General features: G+C 41.0%; 1 protein-coding gene across 1 annotated transcript in view; it reads left to right on the forward strand.

Annotated features, from left to right (window-relative positions):
* The window catches only part of ACOXL (acyl-CoA oxidase like), a 312000-nt gene that overhangs the window by 120839 nt on the left and 173404 nt on the right, over window positions 1-17757 (forward strand). The window lies entirely within an intron of this gene.

Here is a 17757-nt window from a genome sequence, read left to right on the forward strand (position 1 = left end):
TGTCAAATATAACAACCTAGAGAGATGAGGGGAAGGAAATATGAAAAGAAAATGGTTGAGAATGTTTCAGAATTGGTGAAAGACGTGAGTTCTGAGTCAGAAACCCCATCAAACTCAAAGAGAATGAGTATGAACAAATCCATTTCTAGTCTTGTGTACTGGATTGAAGAGTCAGTTGCTGGCGAGGAGTGGCTTCTGTGTAGCCAGCAATTCAAGTTGAAAGCCAATGGAATGATATCTTAGAAGCACTTCAGGACAAAAAAGTTAGTCTAACCTCGAATTCCTCAGGTAGAGGAACTGTCTTTTGAGAGATGGGTGTTTGTTGCAGCAATTTTGACACTACTTGGAGTGCCTGCATCCCACAGCAGAGTGACTGAGTTCAAGTTCTAGTTTTGCTCCTGATTCGTTTTCCTGTTAACGTGCAGTCTAGGAGACAGCAGTGGTGGCGTTAAGTGCTTGGTGTCCTGCTACCCATGTAATAAGTCTGGATGGAGTTCCTGGTCCAGCCCTATTTGTTCTGGACATTTGGGGGAGTGAACCAGTGAAGGAGAGAAATTTATCTCTCTCTTTCTGTGCCTTTCAAGTAAAATAATAAGTTTCTAAAAGAAATCAAAATGAAGATTCTTTGGTGTAAAAACCGAGAGTGTGTTGATTTTGAGTTGTTTGAATGTTCTCCATACTGATTTCCATAGAGGCTGTACTAGCCTGCAGCCCCACCAGCAGTGGAGTAGGGTTCCCTTTTCCCCGCAACCTCGCCAACAAGTGTTGTTGGTGCTTTTATTCATGTGGGCCAGTCTTACTGGCGTTAGGTGGTACCTCATTGATGTTTTAATTTGGATTTCCCTTATTGCCAGGGATCTTGAGCATTTTTTCATATGTTTATTTGCCATTTGGGTTTGTTCCTTTGTGAAGTGTTTGCCCATTTCCCGTGCCCATTTCTTGAGTGGCTTGTTTGTTTTGACATTTTGGTTGTTTTGTAGCTCTTTGTATATTCTGGAGATTAGCCCTCTATCACCTATGTCGTGTGCGAAGATCTTCTTCCATTCTGTGGGTTGCTTTTTTACTTTGTTGATTATGTCCCTTGCTGTACAGAAGCTTCTTAGTTTGATGAGGTCCCATTTGTTTATTCTGGTCTTGATTTCTATTGCTTTTGGTGTCCACATACCATATGATCCAGCAATAGCACTCCTAGGAATATATCCAGAACACTTGTTTTATGAGAAACCAACATGCACTCCTATATTCATAGCAGCACAATCAGTAATTGCAAAAACATGGAAGTAGCCAAAATGCCCATCAACAGAGGATTGGATAAGAAAGCTATGGTTCATCAACTCCATGGAATACTACTCAGCTATTAAAAAAAACAAAATGCAGTTCTTTGTGGCCAAATGGGCCAAACTGGAAGCCATAATGCTAAGGGAAATGAGCCAATCCCAAAAGGTTAAATACCACATGTTTGCCTTAATTTAAGATGATATGATGTTATGTGTAACATGTTATGTTATGTATGTTATATGTTGGGTATAAACTAAAATTGAAATGTCAATGAGGTGGTCACAGAAGGTGGTTAAGAACTCTCATTTACTTTTAACATATTGGTTACTCATTACTATGTCAATTAATTCCATAATGATGTAAATTTTTGCTGATGGTATGTTGGAGCTTTTATTTGATCGGGATGATACTCTGCTGGCTCTGTCTTCAGACCAGAGAGGGTATACCTAAGAAGCTGTTGAACTTGACTGGACAATAAGATGCTGGACTCTATGTTTGGTATATGCTTGCAATGGGGGAATCTCAACTGAACTTGAACTGTGATTATGCAACAAGGTGGAGGAATCCACCATGGTGGGAGGGTTTGGGGAGGGGTGGGGAGAACCCAAGTACCTATGAAACTGTGTCACATAATACAATGTAATTAATGAATTAAAAAAAAAAACCGAGAGTGTGTATTGCAATAGTTCTTCCTTAAGAAAACTGGAGTGTATTCTCCAAGTATAAGACAAATTGTCTTAGAAGAAGCTGGGTTATAAGAAGAAATAAGCAGGGAAATGGGACAATTTGCAAGTCAATCTAAAATGCCAGTGAATGTCAAAGACGGCCACAATATTGGTGGATTAGGAGGAGACAGACCTGAAACACTCCCCACAGCAACAGTGGGAGGTAGGTGTTCAGAGTCAACACCCAGCGTCCTTGTCTTACTTAGCTGGAGACTCCGCTGGCACCACACGGTTAATGAAGCATTCTGGAATTTCTGGGGCTGCCCTCAAGAAGAAAATAGAGCTTATGTTCTCAAATAGTCGGGAAATCATCAACTGAGAGCAATCGAGGAAAAGAGAATAGATGTTGTAAAAGATACACCAACCAGAGACATGTTCTTCTCACACAAGGAAGCATTATAGTGTATGCATTCTAAAATACATATTTAATCATAACTATGAATGAGTTACTACTTTCTCTTTTAACTTAGTAGCAGGTCTCAAAAATCTTTCAGTAGACTTTGCTATTATTCTGTGTTTTAGGTAGACTTGAATTCACTCTACTACTAATAGACACATCTATTTTTCATGCTTTGATTTCTCCATTATGCAAATAATGCTGTGGTAGAAGACCTGGTGTAGGCATGCTTTTGTCCATATGTGATGGTTTCTTCAGGATGGATTGCTGGAATCTAGAATTGCCACATAGAATATCGTGCACAATTGAATTTCTACAGATGACTCACCCAATTAAGGTTCTCTTGAGAGTGCGCAAGAGGCTCCTGTAGGGCTTCATTGGGAACTATTTACAAATAACTGTGTACAAATCTGCTTTGTGGCTTCTGCTGGCTTTTCTCGTAGGTAAACGAGAAGAGTGACTAGATCAAACAGTAGATGCCTGCTTAACTGTAGGAGGCCCTGCCAGCCTGCTTCCCACAGGGCTTGTACCTGCAGCAGTGAGGAGCGCCCCATCACACCACAGCCTCACCATCCGGGGTATGGCCAGGCTTCTTATATTTAACAGTTAGTGTCCAGTGCTGTGTCACCATGGGTTTATTTTCATTCTCTGAAAGAGAAATGTTACGGCATGTTTTCATGAGCTTGCCATCCATTCATTTTCCTTAGGACATTGTTCAGATCTTTTGCTGATTAACCTTTTTTTTGTCTTTGTTGTTGAATTTTGAGAGTTTTTAAAATATTCTGGATACAAATCATTGATCAGATAGGTATTTTGCACAGATTTTTCTCCCGGTGTGTGGTTTGTCTTCTGATTCTCTTAACAGAATTTTTTTGAAGAGTAGAAGTTCTTAATTTTCATGAAGAGAAGGGTCTTTTGTTTTGTGGTCAGTCTTCAGTTATATCCTAGAAATCTCTTTCCAACCCAGGCCCCAAAGATGATCTAACTCCCTCTCCGTTTTATAGAAGTTGTATAGTTTTCACTTTGACATTGAAGTCAGTGGTTTGTTTCCCCCTTAATTTTAGCATATGGGTGAAGTGAGATAAAAGTTCATTTTTTTTGGCACGTGGATCTCCAGTTGCTCCTGCTCCCTCTGTTGAGAATGTCCTTTCTCCAGAAAGATCTGTCCTCCGTTTTGATAACTTTCTCAGGCCCTTCTGTGGTGATTAATCTTAGCAGTTTTCTTCTCAGGTCAATTTTAGTAATACATACTTTCCTAGAATATCATTAAGCAACTTTCAGTTATCGGAGTAAAAAGACCAGAGTGTGTTGTACAGTCAGGTTCAGGGACTGGTTTTTGTCTTGGTCTTCTCTGTGTAGATCCCCAGTAGTGTAACATGCCTTTTCCATGAGGACTTTGGAAACTGGATCCCACACTGCCATTCATGGACACTCTTGGCTAGTTCCATCACTCCTAGAAAAATCTATTTTGAAGTCAGGGCATACATTTGTCTGGTGTGCAGGGTAATTTTTAATACTATCCTTTTTAGTTAAGAGCCCTAGCTCCAGATAGTAATTTTCCTTCTTAGAAGGCCTTCCATGATCTGGCTTCGGACTCTGGTGTCATCCTAGGTTACACTCCTGTGCGCTCCATCACAGACCTAAAGGCCCCTTTGACGCTAGCTTGGTTCCTTCATGCCTCTGCACCTTTGCTGGTGCAGACCCTGTTTTCTGGACACGACTGTCACAGCTTGTATGAGATCACCTCCCTGGCACTCTCTGACCCCTTTCCTGGATGACTTTCCTCACTGCCTATGACTCCAGCAGCCCTCCTGCAGCCATCCCACACCAGCACAGGGTTAAATTTCCCTGTCAGTTCCTCACTTTCTGAACCATCTTATCTGTGACCAGGCACTATGTCCTCCTTCTTCCTTCCTCTGGGCCAGGACTTCGATTGCTCCCTGCTTCCTCCTTAACTCTAGGCAGCACATGGCACAGAGCAGCTCTCAAACAAATCCTGTGACTGAATAAACGACTGAATGGCAAATCCATCTTTTCTTCTTCCACGAGATGAAAGGTAGGAAGACTTGTGTGTAAAGGTGTTCCTGTTTTAGTTTTGGTTAGTGTCTAAAATTTCCTTGCTAATGGGCTTTTGCATTTTCATTGCTTTAAGAGCTGAAGAGATGAGAAAACCTAAGTGCTTTCGTGTGAGATGAAGGAAGTAGCTGTGGAAAATAAGTGAAACTGGGTGGAGTCACAAAGAGCAACCCTCCCCACCTTCCAACAGACCCTATAGTAGAGCGTTCTCTTAGCCATATGCTCCATCAAAGAATGCTCTGTCCTCCTGTATGGTGAGAGCTTTTATTTCTTCTTTTCAGGAAGAAAGGAGATTAGAAGAGTCTCTTAGCTGCTGTTTTGCTCAACATTATCTTTGATCAAACTATGCTTGACATATTTCAGATTTATATATTCTGCCACCATTTAGTGCTGCTATAATAAGAGTTCAGAGATGTTATTAAGTGAAAAATGTGAGCTATAGGATAATAGGTACTGTATGATCTTATTTATGTAAAGAAAAGGATGGATGGATACATATATTCACATACATATAAATTTCTGTGTAGGACCCAGCATTGTGACACAGCTCTGTAAAAGCCCCTGCAGCAATGCTGGCATCCCATGTAGGTGCCAGTTTATGTTGTAGCTGGTTCACTTACAATCCAGCTCCCTGGGAAAAAAAGCAATGGAAGATGGGTCAAGCTCTTGGGCCACTGCCACTCATTTGGAAGACCTGCACAAAGCTCCTGGCTTCTGACATCAGCCTTGCCCAGCTATTACTGCTGAAGCCATCTGGAAAGTGAACCACTGGATGCAAGATTTCTCTCTTCTTTCTCTCTCTCTCATGTTCTCTCTGTAATTCTCTGTAACTTTCAAACAAATAAATCTTAGGAAAAAAGTAATTTAGCAGTTGGAAAAAATTGTTCTTTTAAAAGGTAGGGAGAGAGGGAGAGAGAGAGAAAGAGAGATTGAGAAAGAGAGAGAGCTTCCATCTGCTGGTTCACTCCCCCAAATGATCACAACACACAGGACTGGGCTGGGCCAGGCCAAAACTAGGAGCCAGGAACTCCATCTGGGTCTCCCATGTGGGTGCAGGAAACTCAGGTTCTTCTAAAGTCATCACCTCCTGTTTCCCATACACCACAGCAGAGAACTGGATGTGAAGCAGAATAGCTGTGACTTGAACCAACATTTTAACGTGCAATGCAGGAACCCCAAATGGTGGTGTAAATCATTGTATCACAATGGTGGTCCTTAATTTAGCATTTTAAACAGTTGATAGGCTGCCTTGAGCAGGTGTTTTCTGTGAAGATAACCTGTGGTCACAGCATTCTTTCCTGCCTGAGCTTGCCCTTAGCATCCTTCTGAATGCCAAGTTTCAGCACTCAGCTACGTTTGGCCTTATAGAAGAGCTGTGTTTGTTACTGTCTCAGATTTCTGTCCCCTTTGCTGGGTCCAACGTCAGCTCTCAGAACCACTGTTCAGTTTCCAGCTGCTGTTTATTGAGCAGTCCTTCAAGCCACATCTTTAGCCCTAACACTTGCTTTTTGGCTAGTGCTTCCTGCACTTGCTGGTGAAATCTGCCAGTTAGCTTGCTGACTTTCCCAAGCACATCTATACAAACCTGCCAATGCATCGCCCCAAAACTGTTTTCCGTGTTTCCTGACCCATTGTCCTGAGAAGGCTGCTGTTCACAAGTTGCCTACACAACACGGTTCAGGAGAAAGAAACCTACAGGGACTCTGTGGGTCCCACTGTTGGATCCTTCTAGGCAGGCTGCCCGTCCATAGGAAAGACGGTCTGGCATGAGTGAGCTTCCATCTGCAAGAGAAATGGTTGGATCTCTTAGCATGTTCTAAACCTCATACATCCTGGTGGTGAGGAGCAAAACCAGTCTCTTTCAAAGAAAAAAAAAGACATTAAAATCTGTTTGTACAGGGACAGTCCACTGATAAGAAGGGCAGGGCACTGGCTTTCGCTGCCTCTGTGTTCTTTGATCATTTTCCAACCTTTCGGTGAGAACAGAGAGCCGCAAGCCCAGCTTGGACCCCAGCCTTGTGACACACCCCCACTCCCATGACTCAGCTGGGCAGACACCGTGAGTGGGAGCTGAGGGGCGTTGTCTGATCACTGGGGTCTCACCTCTGGGGATTCATTCATCTGCTATTTCTTCAAAAGTGGCTGTTGCCTTTCTGGTTTGGGTGGTAACTCTAGTATTCTGCTTTTGGATATTACTCAAGTTTTGCTGTTTTCTTTCTCTGTTTGCTCGTGTTAGTGGAGGATAGCGCCTCTCCTTTTAGGCATGCAAAATTCTCAACATTCATTTAGAGAAACACCATTACTTGAACTATTTGAGTACACAAATATCTTTTTTCTGCCTATTGTAGCCTGAACTTCTGTTGCCAATAAAGTCTTGACTGTTGGCTCGTCTTCTCCTCTTCTGAGATAATGACCCCATGGCTGAGGCCTGCCTTAACCCATCACCCTGGGGCGTTGGCCAGCAGCTTCTGTGCCCAGCATCACCCCAGCAGAGGGCAACAGGAAACGGAATGAATTTAGGATCAGGTTCCTGCATGACCCAGACAAATTTAACTTTTCTGTGACTTCTTCTAGAAATCTGTGTTTATTAATGTCTCCCTTTAAGGGTTATTTTGCCAGTTAAAAACTGTAATGCAGGCACATACGCCACATGGCAAATGGAGCAGTTGTTCCGCATGCCTTTCTTTGTCCCCAATACTCTTAACACTTTACAACCCAAGGATAACCAAAATCTCCATCTGATACCACCTAACAAAAACCACTGACAAGATCTCTTTGTAGTCCCCAGGAAGACCGTCAGTGGACCACAAAGTGATGGGACCAGGGTTCTCACAGGGCACTTTCTGAGAGTCCTTCTGACTTATTTCACTCTGTTTGTCTTGAGAAAAGTACAAGTTGTTGGTACACACTCCAACTTGTGTGAGCCTTAAGTTGTGTTTTGCCATTGCTTGGGGTGATGATTATCAAAAGCCACTGCTACACCTGCAGGAGAAGAGAGGAGCAATGATGTCATTTGAACTTGTTACTTTTGTGGTTTCCTTATGAGGAGGAAATTGCAGATTCACATTATAATGAAACTTGAAGGAAGTTGATAGTGTCTGGGGGGAAACTGTGACAGATGGTGCCATTTAAAACTTATGAATAATGTACCAACAAAAGGAAATTTATAGGTACCAAAGCAAACCTGTCTAAGGAGAATTACAGAAAAAAAAAAATCAAAGATGCTAGCCCAGTACCTTTCGTTCAACAAATTAGCTTAATGCCATAACTAAATTTAGAATTCCTTCTGCATACAGTGTTCCTGAAGTGGGTTTTGTCTCACATTCCAGAAATCTTCACAGAGAACATCTGGGGACATTTTAATTGCTGTTTTGCAGTCCTCTCTGTAGCGTCTCCAAGCACTCTTTTACCACATGTCCATGCCGACTGCATGCATCCATGAAGACAGGGAGGGCCTCACCCCTCACAGCAAGTTTCTGAGTGCATAGAACTGGAAAAATCCAGAGCCCATGATGACAGAAAATTAACCATTCTGACTGTTCTTGTACATATGAAAAAATAGCTTTATTGAGCTATAATTCCTACACTATGAACATTTCCTAAAGTAGGCAGTAACTTTTAGTCTATTTACTGCAGATGTAACCATTACCACTATCTAATTTTACATCATTTTATTAATCCCCCAAAAGAAATCACAGCCATTCGCAGGCAATCTTAGGCAAGAACTAGTTTATTTGCTTTATGTTTAGATGTACCTGTTCTGGCCACAGGAAAATCATACACTCTGTGTGTGTGTGTTTTGTAATTGATGTCATTTACTTAGCACACTGTTTTCCAGAGTCTTGTCTGTTGTAATACAGGTTGGGATTTCATTCTTTTTTCTATTACAGAAATCTTTACTTGTGTGGCTCCAGTCATCAACCCAGATAGATCTTGGGTTGTTTTCGTTACTTAGCTGTTGTGAGTCATGCTCTTATCAGCAGTTATATATAAATTTTATGTGATTGTGTGCCTGTAGTACTCTATGGCTGATTTGCTGGATCTTATAGCAACCGTATGTGTCCTGTTTTAAGGGTTGAAGTTGTTTTTCAGTGTGGCTACACCGTTATATAATCTCACTGGCACTGAGTCTTCTTAGCTGTCTCATTTTCTGTTGAACTTCTCACTGATCTACTATATTGTTGAGCTATTATTTTTTAACTTGTTGCCCCCCCCCCGCAAATGTGAATTTATCAGCAACTCTGAATTCCTCTCCACCAAGATCTGCATTATTTCCAACAATACTCATGGGTGTGATCATCTTCAAATCAAGTTTGTCTCCTTAGGGAAGCTTTCAGAGCAATCTCTTCCTCTGTATCACTTTGTACATTCCTGCCTGGGAGCTGGGAGAGGACAGTGGGCTGTTTCCACCCTTCCTTTCAAGCAGGACTCTGAGCAAGGTTGCCTGCGCCTGTTCTTTACCGTGCACCCATCCTGTTGTGAGACCTCCACCCTAGCAGCAAGCAGAGGTGGGAGATTTAGGGTGCAGGAATTTTAGCCTGCTGTGTCTGGAGAGGAGTCTCTGACTTGTGAATCCCCACGGAGTGAGAGAACTTTTGAAGGGGAAGGATCCCTTGAGTTCTTGCTGCTGTAACTGTTTAGACTAGAACGTCTGTGAAATGGAGGTGGGGTGGAAATGAGAGCTAGCAGTGGCCTGCTTCTATCAGGGGAAGCCACAGTCCCTGACTGGGAATTAAGGGGAGAAACAGTTCCATATCCTTACACATGTCCAGGCAGTGCCTCCATCACCCTGAGCTATTGGCTCACGCATCACAGACTCTCACTGTTTTTGCTGAAATTTTGATTTTCTTAAATAGATGTATCTCCTTTTGTTTTATTCCCTGGGACAGTTTCCAGTGACCTGATAAGTATTGTTTGAGAGATAATTCTTTAGCACTGAAATGAGAAGTGTTTTGGTATCGCTGTAAGCAGGCCAGTAAAAGTAGTGGGGCCCAGCCATGGGTGAACAATGGAGTTTCCTTTTTGAGCCAAGATCAGGAGTGTGCTGAGCTTTTGGGTTCCATCCACGACAGAGGTGTACAAAGACCCTGGCCTTTTGACTCCTGGTGGGTTCTCAGAGGTCCAGCCTCCACCACCCTCCCCAAGCCTTCTTGAAGTGCCTTCACCCTGGCTGTCCTCTCGTGTCGCATTCTTTGGCATGGCCTGCTTTGGCTAATTTCCAGCATTCTAAGATCATACACAAAGCCTCAAATGACCTTGTGCAAGTTTATTTCCAGGCACTATCCCCGTAAAGTAGATGGATTATGTTTGTCACAGCCATAATACATTGTTAATTTTGGAAGTGCTTTTTGTAAAGAAAACAACAGTCAGGTTATTTTCTTTAAAATTTTCAATTAGGTGCAAGGATACTTAAGTACAAAAAAGCAAAACAGTCTTGTCATAACCCAGATGACAGCAGTGCCCTTTGGGATGACCCAGGAGAGAGTTGGAGTCAGGTAACAAATTAATCAAATGGTGGTAACAAAATCTGGGGGTTAAGAAAGGATATCCTAAGAAACCTGCAGGTGGTTTGGGTACCAGGCAGTCCCAGGAATGGCTGGGGGAGCTGAGGGCAGCAAACCAATAATGGGTCCTTTGGACAAGTCCACCAAGGGTAATTCAGTTTGCTGTCTTTTAGACCCCAAGGGTAGGTGTGTTCATCCAACACCTCATGTCCAGATACTGGATGCAAGTGAACCCCAATCCCAGGCAGCTAGAGGCATGTAAGTGAAGGATGAATGTTTAGATTTTGCTGGAAGGGGTGGTGGTTCCCAAATAGATGAAAGAGATGTTTTTTTCCCCTTAGAGAAATGTTCGGTGAAGACACAGACCCAACAGAACAGCAAATTGTGTTCTTACTTGTTCTTTCACTTGTAGAATCAAAGATAAAAAAGAATGCTGGCTGTGCTGAGGGAGGCTAAGGATTTGTATTAATTTCCTGGCAGATTAGAGAATCAAGTGGGAGAGAGAGGTTACAGCAAGGACTTGTCTGCGAAGTCAGTTGGAAGGAAGAAGATCAAGGGAATTGTCTGGACGAGAGAATGGCTATTTTAAGCAGATTGAAGCAAAGTCTGTTCACCTTCAGAGATCCTTCTAGGGTCAGCCTAATGGCACTCACTGTGGTTTACCAGTTGGGAGATCTATTCTTGTATCCCACTGGGGAAGGCCTACATCTCTCGCCTCTGTTCATCTCTGAAAGTTAAAGCAGATCACAAAATAAGAGAAGTGAAGGAAAAAGTAACCCATCTTTTTGTATCATTTAGAGACAATGCTTAATCAGTAGTAAGCTGTTTACATAAAATTGAAAAAAATACACATTTCAGTAACAAATCTAAAAAGCATGAGATGGTAGATATAGCTAAAGAAATATGACTGTCAATGGTTTGATTTGCTGAATGTGTAAAGAGCTATTATAATAAATAAATGTAAATGAGAAAATGACAGGCGATTTGAAGAAGACATATGTATAACTAATGAACATGTACACATTGAATTAATAATGATCAAAGATACCTTAAACGAGATGCTTTTCTACTTTGAAAGGATGGTGTTCAGCTGTGACAGGAAGGCGTTAAAGTGGAGAAGGAGTCCAAGTTGATATTATTCTTCTGGAAAGTTGGGTGGGTAATATGTGTTTAGGAGCTTTAAAAGGAGATTTTCATTGTGTGATCAGATTGCATTGTTATCTTGAAATTTACTCTAAGGAAGCAGTCACTGGAAGTTGTCTGGGGAAGCCTTAAGCCTACAAGTTGAGATGCCTGATACGACACTTGAATCTCTTATCAGAGTGTCTGGGTTTGCTTCCTGGCTCTGATTCCAACCTTGTGCTTCTCTCCAGGGTCAGTTATGGGAGGAAGCAGGTGATGATTCAGGTAATGAGATTTCTGACACCCATATCGGAGACAGGCATTGAATTCTAGTTTCTTGGTTCCTGCCCTGGCTGAGTTTCAGCTGTTGTACTCATTTAGGAACTGAACCAGTGGTAATGAGTTATGTCTCTCTCTCAAATACATTTTGGGCGTTTTGGTAATGTCAAGTATATTGAGTAGCATGGGAAATGACATGCAAGTGAATTTAGGTAAGAGAGCCTGCCACAACGACTCAATCTGCAATCCTCACCTTGTAAGAACTGGGATCCAATATGGGCACTGGTTCATGTCCCTGCTGCTCCACTTCCCATTTGGTTCCCTGCTTATAGCCAGGGAAAGTAGTAGAGGATGGCCCAAAGGTTTGGGACCCTGCACCCGCATGGGAGACCTGGAAGAATCTTCTGCTCCTGGCTTCAGCTGTTGTGGCCATTTGGCGAGTGAACCAGTAAATGGAGAATCCTTTTGTCTGTCTCTGTTTCTCTCCATAAATTTGATCTGCCTTTCCAATAAAAATAAATAAATATGTTTATTTTTTTCCACCCTAGGTTTATTTTATTATATTTTTGACAATCTTTACCTAGTTAATTACGTTAAAAAGGTTCAGGGGCTATAACTAAGTGGGTAAGACTATTATGTCCATATTGTTTCCTTCATGTATCTGAGGTAAAGGGGGATATTGAGGGAGAAGCCCCACCCAGTTTCCCACCCACACCAAGTCCCTGATGTGGGGCATGCTCTGAGATACTTGCTCAAGTGGTTTTGATAGTTCACGAGTTATGAATCGCTGCCAGTCTCACCACTCCAAGCACGATGAGGTCGTTGAAGAATCCACTGATTGACATAGTCCATCATAGAGTCTCCATTTGTCCAGGTTTTCGCTGCCAACATTTAGCTGAGGTGGTTGATTGACGTGTTCTTTCTTCTGTCTTTTCATGGTAAATAAATATTTTTAAAAAAGAAATCTCATGTAAGATGAATATCAGGGTATAGACTTTCTATATATCCCCAATTAAACATATTCATGTTTAGAGGTATTCACCATCCCTTGAGTATAGCATATAACTCTCTGTTGTTCTTTTTCTGACATTCCTATGTCTGTAATTCCACATACATTTATCTTGCAACATTTCCTTGTTCCTGATGTATGAGATCAGTGATATATATGTATGCATGCAGACATACATAATTAATTAATTTATTTGAAAAGTTAGAGGCAGAGAATTCCCATTTGCTGATTCACTAATTCCTACAATGCTGGGATCAAAGCCAAGAGCTTGGCATGGGAGAAAACATTAATAATACATTGTATTTGAGTTGAACACCACTGTAACAACTATGGCCTCACCCCTACCCATGCCAACAAATGCTGCCCTCCCGAGGGCCTGATGAATTTACCTAACTCTGCTAACAAGGCAGTGTCAGAGAAAGTCAAGAAGGATGCTGGGACATTGTTTTAAAAAATGATATTTATTTATTTGAATGGCAGTTACAGAGAGACAGAGATAGCTCCCATCTGCTGGTTCACTCCCCAAATAGCTGTAGTAGCTGGTACTGGGCCAGGTAGAAGTCAGGAGTCAGGAGCTCTGTCTGGGTCTTCCACCTGGGTGGCAGGGGCCCAAGTACTCGAGCCATCTTCTACTGCTTTCCCAGACACATAGACGGAGAGCTGGATCGGAAGTAAAGCAGCTGGGACTTTAAAAAGCACCCATAGGGGTATGGGTGTCATGGGCAGAGGCTTAATCCATTATGTTACAGTGCCGGCTTGAGGATCTAACTCTTTTATTTTTGCCAAAAGGCACTAGACCCATCCCCTGTGGTGTCAGATTAGACCCTGTGTTCCCACCCCAGTTAGGAACTCCTTCTCACCTCCTGCAGTGCTGTTATCAGGATGGTCTAATGTAAGCTTAGAACTTTCACTGTCATCCAGCAGTACTGAAAACTCACTGCTGTACTAGCAGGGCTTAAATGAAGAGTGAGAATTCCCACTCCTACCTTGGTAGTAAAGAGGTACCGAACTCCTTCCTTTGGGTGTCAGTAGAAACCAGGTGAGGACCCTGGATTCCTGTCTTAGCTCATTGGCCATGGCTCCTTTCCTGACCCAACAGTACCACAGAAAGGCAGAGCTCTATGTACCATCTGGAGTTTCACCATATAACAAGTACATGTTCATGAAAACCCTCATACCAAGAAATCAGTAAGATTCCTGCGGTAATTTGTTTATGATTTGGCTCCTGAACTCCTGAACACCTCTAATTTAGCAGAGGTGTTAACTCCCAAAATCTTAATAATTCTAGGAGGGTGGAAATTTAATCCAATTACAGTGCCCAAAGATGGGGATCTTTGGGAAATGATTAGATTAGGTCATTAGATGAGAGACCCTCATAATTGAATTCTGGCAGATTTATAAGGAGAGAGAGAATGCCTAGATATAGACAGGCACATGCACATGTCAGTTGCCACATGTCAGGTGTTCTGAAGCACCTCAGCATTCTGCCAGCGAGAAGTCCTTCAGCTGAGTCTGAACTTATGGGTTGTGCCCAACCTTGGACTCTGAGCCTTCAAAACTGTAAGCTCCAATAAGCCTCTTTCCTTTATGAAGTTAGCCTGCCTCAAGTATTTGTGATAGTGACGATGGCTAATACAATATCAAGCTAAATGAACAAAGAACTCTGAGACTAATATGAAAAATACAGCAGCAATTATAAAATATTTCAGGGATGATAAGTACGTTTGAGACGTGAAGACATAGAAAATCTTAGCAATGAAGGGTGTAAGCAAATAAGTGGATAATGTGAAAGAGAACTGAAAGGAAATTTTAGAATGCCTCCCTATGTACTTGAGACTGAGTAATTTATCAAGGAAAGGGGTTTGTTTTAGATTTGAGTTTGACAGGCTGCGAAGGTCAAGATTGAGGGCAGGCATCATTTTGGCTTCCTATAAGGGCATTTTACTGCTTTTTCATCAGGATGAGAAGTGGAAGTCAAGCGGGTGCATGGGAGAGTGTGAGAAGAGGCGGCCAGCTGGATTCCTAACCACCTGCTCTTGTGATATCCAACCCATTCCAGCAGGTGCAGTGTCAAAGGTCTCACCCTGCATCATCAGTGTTACAGTGACGACCAGATCCCCAACACATGGAGTTTGCAGGGCAAACAATATTCAAACCATAGCAAGTACGATAGTGTAAATAAAAACTCCATGGGTAATCTTAATTGCAGAATGGAGAGGACAGAGGAGAGAGGCAGTGATAACAATGGACTTTGCCAACTCCTGAGAAAATAGATGAAAATAAAAGGACAGGAAGGGTTGTATTGTGTAAAGATCAACCAAAACAAAATATGAGTGGCTATATTCATTTCATAAAGGAAGACTTCAGAATAAAGAAAACTGGTATAGAAAAGGAGGATCATTTAGTAATGGTTGAAAGAGTTAATTTGTCCAGAAAATACAACAATCCTAAATCGTGGTATATAGAAAACACAATGGATTTACTAAATAACAACTACAAATACTGAAACGAGAAATAGACCAATCATACTAATAGATCCACCATATTGATAGCAGACTTCGACATTCCTCTCTCAACAATTGATAGAATAACCAGACAGAAACCTGGTGAGGATAGAGTAACAACAACATCATCAACAAACAGGATCTAATTTACATTTATGGAGTGTTGTATCCTGGAAAAGCAAAGTATGCATCCTTTCTGAGTAACCATCTAACATTACCAGGGTGGACCATGATCATCTCAGCTCTGGCCGTTGCACCTATTTGGGAAGTTAACCAATGGAGGCAAGAGTACTTCTTTCTCCTGCTCTCTGTGAATCTACATTTCAAATAAAAAGAAATAACTTTTTCAAAAGAAACTACAACATTTAAAAAATTTAAAAATTACATAGGGTTGAGTTTTTAACCCTAAAGAATCAGCAACAGGAACATTTTCTTTTTTTTTTTTTTTCTATTTTTAAACAATTTGTTGGTTTTTTTTTTTTACATTTATTTTTACTGCATTTCCTTTTTTTTAAAAAAAACTATTTACATTGCATTATGTGATACATTTTTTTATGCACTGGGATTCCCCCCGACCCTCCCAAAACCCTCCCCCCACGATGGATTGCTCCACCTTGTTGCATTTCCATAGTTCAAATTCAGTTGACATTCTTTCATTGGAGGTATTTACCAAGCATAAAGTCCAGCATCTTATTGTCCTGGTAAGTTCAATAGTTTCTTGGTGAGACCATCTCTGGTCTGAAGGTAGAGCCGGCAGAGTATCATTCCAATCAATTAAAAGTCCCAACATAATATTTCCAACCATTTACAACATTATGGCATTAATTGACATGGTATTGATTAACCAATATGTTAACAGGAAAATGCAGGTTCTCAACCACAACCTGTGACTTCTTCATAGACGTTTCAATTTTGGTTTACATTCAACCGTATTCTATACACCTTAAAATGGCTTAGATTGCTATTCAGCTGTCTCATGCCTATTTTAATTTTAGTCTTTAGCAGTTTATAGCATTGAAGCATGATTTCGCTGAACCTGGCTGTTTTTCAGGTGGTCTAACTCTATAATTCTAACAGGATATATGTCAACAGTTTAGGTGAACATGTTTAGGAGGGGTGTGCAGAGAAATCTTCCATACCCCAGTGAGGAGTAACTAATCTTTGTGTCCCACCCAGTGATGTATAAGTGCATCCCCTCTGACCGTTTCCTGTCTAGTTCTAAGCTTTCCTTGTTGAACAGGAACATTTTCAAGCACTTGCAAATCAGTGTACTTCTAAATGACTCATAGGAGAAACTCCACGAATTTCCAAGCAAAAATTTTAAAAATATATAATGGAGACTAGCATATAGAGAAGTGAAAATGCATTGTAGTATGCATCTCTACTGCCAAATATAAGATGGACTCCCAGTGAAATTGTTAAATATATCTTGACAATAGGATGCTGGACTTTCTGCCATCGTCGATACCTGCAATGTCAGGATACAAGTAAATTGTAGAATGATGTTGTTGAAGGACTATATTATCACACTGATAAAGGGGGAATCAGTAGGGGAAGGGGAAATAAGGAGAAGGAAGACGAAATATCTGGACCAATGGAACTGTATTGCAAGATCTGTGTATTTTATGGTGTGAGCTAAACTATGAACTAAAGGGAAATAAAATATAATACTTCAAAATTCATGGGGTACAGCCAAAGCAGTGCTGAAAGGGACATTTATAACAATAAGTACATTTGTTGAAAAGGAGGGAAGGCCTCAAATTAATATCTAGTTTTCAGCTCAAGAACTCAGGAAAAGAAAAAGAAGAATGAAATAGTAATGTCAAGAGATGAAATTGAAAACGGAACAATAGAAACTATTAATGAAACAAATAGGTGGTTTATGAAAAGATCAATAAAATTGACAATCAAGGCTTTCAGGTAAAGAAGAGATGAAACACAAACTGATAATGTTGGGAATAATCCAGGGAATACTGAGACACTGAGATTACAGGATAAAAGGTGAACATATTAGGTTCTAAGAACAACTTAGCTGAAAGGGATCAATTCCTGAAGAAATACAAAATACCACTACTCACTCAATGTGAAAGATAATTGAAGAGCTCTCTAGCTACTACAGTTGATTCTATGAAGCTTAGCAAATGCTCACCCCATGCCAAATAACAACAATATCATAAAAAAGAACCACAAAACAGTATTCAAAATGACTATATACACAATAATCCTTAGTAAAATACTAGGAAATAGAATTTAGCAATGTATAACAATAATTCTACATTATGACCCAAATGGATTTATTCTAGAGAAGCAAAGCATATTTGATCGTCAAAAATCATTATAGCCTTCTACATTAGTAGGCTAAAGCAGAGAAATCACAAAGTTAAATCACTTATATATAGAGAAATAGCATTTGGAAAATTTAAGCTACCCTCATAATGGACAACTCTCCTTCAAACAGGAAGAAAGGGTAATATCTTCAACTTGATATAAAGAACAGCTACAGAAATGTACGATGAACTCTGCTTAGTAAAGACAGTATGTTTTCCCCCAAAGGCTGGGAATAAGGCAAGGACATACACTCCAGTTCTTCCTATTCAGTGGAGTGGTGAAAGCCGCTGTTAGTATAAGGCAAGAAAGAAAAAGCATATGGGTTGAAGGGAAGATACAGGACAGTACTGTATCCTATAGTAAATCCACAAATGTATAAAAAAGTCCAAAGACTAAGAAGTGTGTTAGCTAGATCAGAAGATATGACACACACACACACACACACACACACCCCAATTGTATTGCTACAGTCAGCAATGAACAAAAGGGTACTGAAATTAAAAACATAATGCACCATCATGCATCACTTAGTGAT

Source organism: Ochotona princeps, chromosome 8 (assembly GCF_030435755.1).
Source record: "Ochotona princeps isolate mOchPri1 chromosome 8, mOchPri1.hap1, whole genome shotgun sequence".
NCBI classification, from domain to species: Eukaryota; Metazoa; Chordata; class Mammalia; order Lagomorpha; family Ochotonidae; genus Ochotona; species Ochotona princeps.